The sequence below is a fragment of the Triticum aestivum genome, chromosome 6A, assembly GCF_018294505.1.
Source record: "Triticum aestivum cultivar Chinese Spring chromosome 6A, IWGSC CS RefSeq v2.1, whole genome shotgun sequence".
NCBI lineage: Eukaryota > Viridiplantae > Streptophyta > Magnoliopsida > Poales > Poaceae > Triticum > Triticum aestivum.
Genome location: NC_057809.1, coordinates 140353066 through 140362951, shown reverse-complemented (window position 1 = coordinate 140362951; position 9886 = coordinate 140353066).

Here is a 9886-nt window from a genome sequence, read left to right as displayed (position 1 = left end):
TCGTGCCAACCCAACAGACACTTTCGGAGATACCTGTAATGTACCTTTATAGCCACCCAGTTACGATGTGACGTTTGGCACACCCAAAGCACTCCTACGGTATCCGGGAGTTGCACAATCTCATGGTCTAAGGAAATGATACTTTGACATTAGAAAAGCTTTAGCACATGAACTACATGATCTTGTGCTAGGCTTAGGATTGGGTCTTTGTCCATCACATCATTCTCCTAATGATGTGATCCCGTTATCAACGACATCCAATGTCCATGGTCAGGAAACCGTAACCATCTATTGATCAACGAGCTAGTCAACTAGAGGCTTACTAGGGACATGGTGTTGTCTATGTATCCACACATGTATCTGAGTTTCCTATCAATACAATTCTAGCATGGATAATAAACGATTATCATGAACAAGGAAACATAATAATAACTAATTTATTATTGCCTCTAGGGCATATTTTCAACAGAGCGCTCATCTGAGTGTGCCCTGAGAACGAGATATGTGCAGCTCCTATCGGGATTTGTCGACACATTCGGGCGGTGTTGCTGGTCTTGTTTTAACCTGTCGAAGTGTCTTGAAGAACCAAGGTACCGAGTCTGATCGGAATGTCTCGGGAGGAGGTCTATTCCTTCGTTGACCGTGAGAGCTTGTCATGGGCTAAGTTGGGACTCCCCTGCAGGGATTTGAACTTTCGAAAGCCGTGCCCGCGGTTGTGGGCAGATGGGAATTTGTTAATGTCCGGTTGTAGATAACTTGAACCTTAACTTAATTAAAATGAATCAACAGTGTGAGTTACCGTGATGGCCTCTTCTCGGCGGAGTCTGGGAAGTGGACACAGTGTTGGAGTAATGCTTGTCGCAGGTTTGCCCTCTTTAGTTATGCATTCGCGCTTTTCCTTCTCTTCTCGCTCTCTTTTGCGAACAGGATAGCCACCATATATGCTAGTCGCTCGCCGCAGCTCCACATATATTTACCTTCCCTTACCTATAAGCTTAAATAGTCTTGATCGCGAGGGTACGAGATTGCTGAGTCCCTGTGGCTCACAGATTACTATTAAACCAGATGCAGGGCCTGATGATTCCGCTCCAGGTGACACGCTTGAGCTCAAGTGGGAGTTCGACGAGGACTCTCAACGATACTATGTTTCCTTTCCTGATGATCAGTAGTGGTGCCCAGTTGGGGGTGATCGGGACCGTGTCGCATGTTGGGTTATCTTTTATTTTGGTGCCGTAGTCGGGCCATGAGTGTTTGAATGATGTAATGTTATTTATGTACTTGATTGACGTGGCGAGTGTAAGCCAACTATGTTATCTCCCCTTTTATTATCTATATGTTACATGGGATGTTGTGAAGATTGCCTAACTTGCGACATATGCCTTCAATGCGATTATGCCTCTAAGTCGTGCCTCGACACGTGGGAGATATAGTCGCATCGAGGGTGTTACAGGGCTCCTCGTCATCATCGCTATGCAGCCCCTTGTCTTCATTGTCAGCGCTTAACTTGCCTGCCTGCTTGAACACCCAACAATCCCTGTTGGTGTGATTGGCCGGCTTTTCGGGGGTGCCATGTATTTGGCACAAGCGGTCGAGTATTCGGTCCAAGCTGGACGGGCCCCTAGGATTCATTTTGAATGGCTTCTTCCGCTAACCAGATTTAGAGCCTCTGAATCCGGCATTAACAGCCGTATCCTCAGCATTGTCGCTGTTAATGTGGTGCTTCTGCTTGTTGCGACGTGACCTGCCACTAATGTCCCTGGTGTCCGAACTACCAGGGTTCTTGGTCATATTGTTGCTACGAGCGAGCCAGCTGTCTTCTCCCGCGCAAAAGCGGGTCATGAGTGTCGTGAGTGCTGCCATAGATTTCGGCTTTTCCTGTCCGAGGTGCCGGGCCAGCCACTCGTCACGGATATTGTGCTTCAAGGCTGCTAGGGCCTCAGCGTTCGAACAGTCGACTATTTGATTTTTCTTTGTTAGGAACCATGTCCAGAATTGTCTGGCCGATTCCTCTAGCTGCTGGATTACGTGACTTAGGTCATCGGCGTTTGGGGGTCGCACATAAGTGCCCTGGAAATTGTCGAGGAATGCGGCTTCCAGGTCCTCCCAACAACTGATTGATCCTGTTGGCAAGCTGTGGAGCCAATGTCGAGCTGGTCCTTTAAGCTTGAGTGGGAGGTATTTGATGGCGTGAAAATCGTCGCCGCGGGCCATGTGGATATGAAGGAGATAATCCTCGATCCATACCACAGGGTCTGTTGTGCCATCATATGATTCGATGTTTACGGGTTTGAAACCCTCGGGGATTTGATGATCCATTATTTCGTCTGTAAAGCACAGTGGGTATGCGGCGCCTCTGTACTGGGCAATATCATGACGTAGCCCTAATGAGCTTTGTCTACTGTGTTCAGCCCTGCCGAATTTGTGGCCGGCATGAAGGTTACCGTCTCGAGCCGTGGGGTGCCCACGTGATCCGTAGATCGATCGTGTTTGCCTTGCCTTGTCCTCCAACATGTCTCGTAAGTCCGGCGCATATTCCCGTGCCTTGGTACGGGGTGCGGCTTGAGTGGATGGTTGGGAGGCCTCTCTGTCGCGGCCACGAGGTGGCCGGTCGGCCGCATCAAGTGCTTCCTCCTCTAATTGGGGTAGCAACCTGCGCTTTGGGTAGCTCTTGGAGGGGCGTTCGAGTTTATGCTCTTTAGTCGCAAGGACTTCAGTCCATCTGTCAACTAGCAAATCTTGATCAGCTCTGAGCTGTTGCTGTTTTTTCTTGAGGCTTCTTGTCGTGGCCATAAGCCTGCGTTGGAAACGCTTTTGCTCAACGGGATCCTCTGGCACGACGAATTCATCGTCGTCTAGGCTTGCCTCGTCTTCGGAGGGAGGCATATAATTATCGTCCTCGACCTCTCTGTCTGCCGCTCTCTCATGAGGGTTGGCTTCTCCATCCTCCTGTGCTAAACCTTGCTGGAGGGGGTTTTCTTCGGCACTCTCCGGAGTATTATTATCTCCCGCGCTGGAATCACCATTTTTGTGTTGGCGGGATTTTGAGCGGCGCCGCTGACGCCGACGCTTGGGCTGTTTCTTGGAGGGGTCATCCTCAGCTGTTCCATCGCCCTCTCCCTCTTTTGGGGTGTCCACCATGTATATGTCATATGACGAGGTGGCTTTCCAGGGCCTAGTAGGCGCTGGTTCTTCATCGTCTCCTTTATCGGCGTCCATACCGTCGATGTCTTCGGAGTCGAAGTCGAGCATGTCGGTTAAGTCGTCGACAATGGCTACAAAGTGGGTGGTGGGTGGGTTTTGAATTTCTTCATCATCCGTACCCCAACCTTGCTGACCGTAGTCCGGCCAGGGCTCTCCTGATAAAGAGAGAGACTTTAGTGACTTCAGGATATCGCCGAAAGGCGAGTGCTGAAAGATGTCTGTGGTAGTGAACTCCATGATCGGCGCCCAATCGGATTCGACTAGCAGGGGCGCGGAGGGTTCGGAGTCCGGAGAGGAGTCCGGCTCCTTAGAGTCACGAGCCTCGCAGAGTACGGGGCTGGTGTTCGGCTCAATTGTCGTTTGAATCGCAGCCCCCGAGGTGGCGTCCAACCACCCATCTTCGAACTAAGGGTCAGAGCCGATGTGGGTGCGGCCTCCAGGGCACTGTTCGGCGGTAGAGCTAGATCATGCTCGTCGTAACAGTGCGGCGCGCTCGGTAGTGGTTTGAATCTGTCGAGGATCAAGTCCCCGCGGATGTCAGCCGTGTAGTTTAAACTTCCGAATCTGACCTGACGGCCAGGGGCGTAGCTTTCGATCTGCTCTAGATGGCCAAGTGAATTGGCCCGCAGTGCGAAGCTGCCAAAGATGAAGATATGTCCGGGGAGGAAGGTCTCACCCGGGACTGCATCACCGTTGATGATCGTAGGAGCCATCGGGCCTGACGGCGACAGCATAGAGGAACTCTTAATGAAAGCACCAATGTCGGTGTCAAAACCGGCAGATCTCGGGTAGGGGGTCCCGAATTGTGCGTCTAGGCCGGATGGTAACATGAGGCAAGGGACACTAAGTTTTACCCAGGTTCGGGCCCTCTCGATGGAGGTAAAACCCTACGTCCTGCTTGATTAATATTGATGATATGGGTAGTACAAGAGTAGATCTACCACGAGATCAGACAGGCTAAACCCTAGAAGCTAGCCTATGGTATGATTGCTGATGTGTATGTTGTCCTACGGACTAAAACCCTCCGGTTTATATAGACACCGGATAGGGTTAGGGTTACATAGAGTCGGTTACAATGGTAGGAGATCTGGACATCCGTATCGCCAAGCTTGCCTTCCATGCCAAGGAAAGTCCCTTCCGGACACGGGACGGAGTCTTCAATCTTGTATCTTCATAATCCAGGAGTCCGGCTGAAGGTATAGTTCGGCTATCCGAACACCCCCTAATCCAGGACTCCCTCATCCCCCTAAATTTGTGCATAGTTTATGATTTGCTTTGGACTGCATATGCACAGAGAATTAGGCTCATGGGTTACTCTTCCATGTCACATACATCTTGGTGGAGCGCTAAAAATGATAATAATTAAATGCATGCACTCATCACCAAGCAAAGTGAATGATCATATAGGTATAAAAAGATAATGTCATCCAACAAGCATTAAGGTAGCATATGATCAAACACATGATCATCCAAGTATCACATAGACAAAAAGTATCTGAAACAAGCAAAGCAAATAAAGTTCAACCACCAAAGCAAGAGAGAATAAAAAGCAATGCTCTCTCTTGAAGCCTATGATCTATACATTTTTCTCCCCCTTTGGCAACAAGTTACCAAAAAGTTCCTAGAAAATGCATAGCACTAAATCGTCTCTCAGGCTTGGTCTTCAGGTGGTGGTATCTGGATAACTCCAAGAACGAAGGCTTTAGTCTAAGTAGATGGAGCTGATGGAGTAGGTGCTGGAGCTGGTGGCACTGAAGTTGTAGCTGGTGCAGATGAAGTGGCTCTGGTGTCTGGAACTGGCACTGTAGCATATCTCTGAGCTCTAGGCACTCTGGCAAATGCATCAGTGGTTGTCTTGCATTCCTCTCCTGCATATCATCCTGAAGTTGCTCCACAATAGACTGAATCTCAGTTACCTTCACATCCAAGTCATAGAACTTTTGCTCCACGATCCTCTCCAAGCTCTCCTGGTTTTGAGTCAGGGTGGCCAGTCCCTTCTCAATCATTAGAGTGGAGGCAATCAAGTAGCCAAGCTGATCTTGCTTGCTCTTCAGAAGATACTGAGATGCTTCTTCAGTAGTTGGCATCCTTGCAGCCTTTTCAGCCTTTGCCTTCTCCTTCTTGGCTTGTGTGTGCACAGAAGATGGTTCATCCTCATTCATCACCACAGTGTTGTCTTCAAATTATGGGTAGATAGGCATGTGCTCCTTGTCCAGCAGATATGTACCAGTGCCCATCTTGGAGTTAATCAGCTCCTGGATCTGTCGAGCATACCCACAACTCCTCTTCTGATCTGCATCTGTCCTCTTAATAGTTTCAACTATAAGGCTCATGACTTTGAACTTCTGTGGGACATCAAAGATATGAAGCAAGTTTATTGCATGGCCTCTGATCATCTTGTGATCACCTGACTTGGGAAAAAGAGTGTGCTTGAGGATCCAATTTATAGTTGGCAAGCCTGATAGGAGGTAATGTACAGATCCAAACTTATGTGTCTCAAGAGCAGCATCTGGGATCTCCTTGTACATGTGTGCCATGGAGTTGTGATCCTTCTTCTTGTTGGCATAGACATCCAAGTCATCTTCACTCTCTTTTGGAGCATTGATCAACTTCGCCATTCAGCAACCGTGGACTGGTACCTCGTACCTTCAGACATCCAGACAATCCTTCCATCTGGGTAGAAGTGAGTTGTGGAGTAGAACTGCATGATGAGCTCATCATTCCATTTTGTGAGCTTCTGAGCCACAAACTCATCGACTCCACACGCCTTGAAACTGTCATACACACCTGGATAATGTTCATCGTTTTCCTTGATGTAGTCCCAATCGACCCATCTCATGTCACACACTATGGGCCTCTTGTCAAGCAAGACTGCATCATAGAAGTCCTATTGTTCCTTTGTATGGAACCTGTAGTCCACAGCAGTCCTTCTCTTGGTGGCATATGGATCAGACTCTCTCCATAGCCTCAGACCTGAGTCCTTCCCGATCTTCATGTTCTCAGCTACTGGATGAGCATCATTGTGATCTGGAATTTTTGGCTTCAACTTCCTCAAGACATGTGACTCATCATCTTCTTCTTCCATTTCAGCTTCAGGCACTAGGGCCTTGTTCTTCTCCTCGGTAGGGATGTTCCTGGTGCTCCTCTTTGGTTTTGGCTTTGGAGCTGGAGCAGCAGCCTTTGGAGCAGTCTTAGGCTTAGATGGAATAGCCCCTGCCTTGATGGCATCACTCATAAGCTTCTGAGCTTTGGGTGCTGGTGCAGCATCTTCTTCCTCTTCCTCTTCAGAATCTCTCATGATTGAGGATCTCCCAAGCACTCTGGCAGTGGTCTTTTTGACCCTCTCTTTCCTCTTCTTCTCTGCCACAACCTGCTCTTTGGGTGCAGATCCCAAAGTCTCTTGAGTAGATGCTCTAGCCTTAGACATTGGAATTCTCTTGGCAAGAACCTTTTGCTTCATGCCTGGCTTGGTGGCAGCAGTTGTGTCATATTCCTTCTTCAGGACTTTTCTCTTTGAGGTGGTTTCTTCTTCCTCAGCCACATAGTCCTCATCCTCTGACTCTGAAGTTCTTTTCTTGCTGGCCCTGGTGGCAGCTTTGGGTAAGTTGCTCGGGGTGCTCCTGCTGCCATCATCTGAGCTGCTAGAGGGACTAGTGCCCTCACTCAAGTGAACCTACTCCTTTGACTTGTTTTGGCTGTCACTCTGATCAGACATATTGCAAACATTGACAGCAGACCCTGTGAATAGATATAGATGAGATAGAGTGGATGAGCATCACAAAATGCAGAGGTTTTTGCAAAAGAATGAGTCAAAAATTTAGTTTTAGTTTTCCACAGAAAGCATTTCGGATCAACCGATTTGTAAACTCGGTGATACCGAAGCAGCTGTTGGAACCTAAACTAGTGAACTCGGTCAGACCGAGTCACAGTTCGGTGGCACCGAGACTGCTAGGGTCTCACAAAGTCCTGAACTCGGTCACACCGATTTGCAATTCTCGGTCAGACCGAGAATCACATGTGCAATGGCCTTAGCCTAATCGGTGGTACCGAGTTCCACAACTCGGTGGGTCCGAGATGGTTTCGGCGGAAACCTAACCCTAAATTCTCAAATCATCTCTAATCTACGGAGTGTTTTGACTGGATAGAATGATCTCAATCGTGGCAAGATACATGGCGACCACAATGTGCTAGGAATCAGATAAGGATAGCACGATGATCCAGTTCATACCCTAGTTTGGCGATGAACTCGCTACGGTGGCAACGGCAGGGTTGATTCCCGTTGACGGCGGCGGAAACCAGCGGCAGGAGGCGGTTGGCGACGAGGAGGACGATCCGGAGACCCTGGAGGCAGAGCGGGCTAAGGGCGGGTCGAGGAGGTTCGGAAAGTTTTCCAAAATTTGACCCGTGGATATATATAGCCCGACCCTGTCGGTGTGACCGAGTGGAACAACTCGGTGGCATCGAGATTCAGAACTGCAAGCAGTTACTGAAACTCGGTGTGACCAAAAAGTTCGAATCGGTTGCACCGAGGTTGAAAACCTAGATCGACTTAGTGATCTCGGTATGACCGAAATGGGTGAATCGGTCAGACCGAAACGCATAAAGAAGTTTTGGAAGTTTAAGTCTATGATGAATCGGGGACTCCGAGTGCTCCTCACACAGAGTGGTTCGAATCTGACTTGATCAAATTTTTTGATGCAGCATGAATAGAGTTTGAGACGAGAAAAGCATAGATAGCTAGAGAAGGTTCTTAGGCATTCTTGTCCATCCACTTGGCCAAAAGAAAAGGAAACCAATCAATCAAACCAACAAGTGGATGTCCTCGAATGAGTAAATTATGCAACCAACATGCTCACACAATAAAATGACAAATGAAATATGTGGCAAAGCATGCACAAACAATTCTAGCATCTATCAAGCAATTGGCGATGACTAGGTCATCTATATATGAGTATATTGACTTAGGAGTCAAATGAGAACATTTGATCATAGGTCATACTCATCGTTTAAGCACAAGTGGGGTTACCACTTTTACATAAAGCGTTGTTGTGTTCACACCATTAGAGTTGCTTTAACTCAATTGTTAGAGTAAAGCTCCCCCTAGATGTGAGATCCCCCCTAAGAGGGATGAACTAACCTTGGGTTTTGTCGATGATGACTTCATGTAGGTGTTGAAGATGTGGATGCTCTATGTTGATGTAGATCATTTGGAGCTATCCTTTGGAGTGAGTTGCACTTTCAATACCTACACGGGTTAGTCCCACAAGGAACAAACAAGGATATCCATAGACATAGAGTGATGCACACACAAGATGATGTCTATGAAAGCTTTAGGTTACCTTGTCCCTTGTCTTACCAACAAGAGGGTTTGTGACTCCTTGAACTAGTGCAAGATGTGGAAGTTGATTGCACTTGTTCTTGCCAAAATGATAAGAGTGAAGTATGTTGGCGGAGTCACCCTCAAGAACTCTCTAGTTCTTCTTCTTCGGGATCCACACCATCTTGATGGGAATCCTCGGAGTTGTAGTTGTACTCGATGAAGTGGAACTTGATGTAGTCTTGGGAACCCACTTGACCAAGGCCTTAGGAGCTTCTTCAAATGCATCAATTTCCTCTTGAAGCTTGTCCTTGCCTTTTTGCTTGTGGTCTTGTGGTGGAAGATCATCTTGAGCTTGTGTCCCTTTGGATGAAGTAGGATCATACTTCTCTTGTTGAGGAACAAACTTCGTCTTGGGGTATTGATCTTCTTCCCACTCAACTCCATTGGCATTGAACTTTCGTTCAAAACCAATACCTTGATTCTTCCGGTGCCTTCCTTGCTTGCGTACAATTTCCTCGAATTGCTTACTCCCGGCAAGGCTCTTGTAAACACCTTTCTCTATAATTCCCTTCAATAAGCTATTTTCTTGCTCAAGTGTAACTTGGCTAAGAGAATCATTAGTGGAATCAAGAGAACTACTAGAAGCAACAACATTGGATTTAGCATGATTATTGTTACTACTAGAAGAAGAATCTTTCTTGTTCTTGTTACTAGACTTGACTTGAGGCATGTAAGTGGATAAGAGTAAACGCTTGGCAATGTAAGAAGAACTTTTCTTGCGAAGATCATCATTGATTGCCTTTAAGAACTCATGCTCTTGCTCAAGATTGAGCTTCTCAAAACGTAATTTCTCATGAGTCCTTAAAAGTTCTCGATGATCTCCTAAGATAGTTTCATGAGCTAACTTAAGAGTGTTTAGTTCTTTAGTTAGAGACTCAATCTTCTCCTTATCATTGTCATTCATTTCATCATAGTATTCATCACTATAGTTGTCAACAAGTAACTCATCATCACCTAACAAGTTATCTTCATCACTATTGAAATCAACATACTCAGGGTGTGATACCTTTGGACCTTTTGCCATGAAGCATCTTCCAATTCCTTCATTTGGTGAGTCGAATATGTCGTAGGAGTTGGTTGACACAAGTGCTAGACCGGCAACACCTTCATCTTGAGTATATTCGGAGTCGGAGTGATAGCTTCTCTCGGAGTCATTGTCAGAGTCGGAGCCGGATACCCATTCACCAACATGAGCTTGATGTCTTCGTTTTGTGTATCTCCTTGATGACTTGTCCTTCCTTTCCGAATCCTTGCTTCTCCGTGAGGGTCTTCGTTCATATCGATCATCCCTACTCCTTCTCTCCC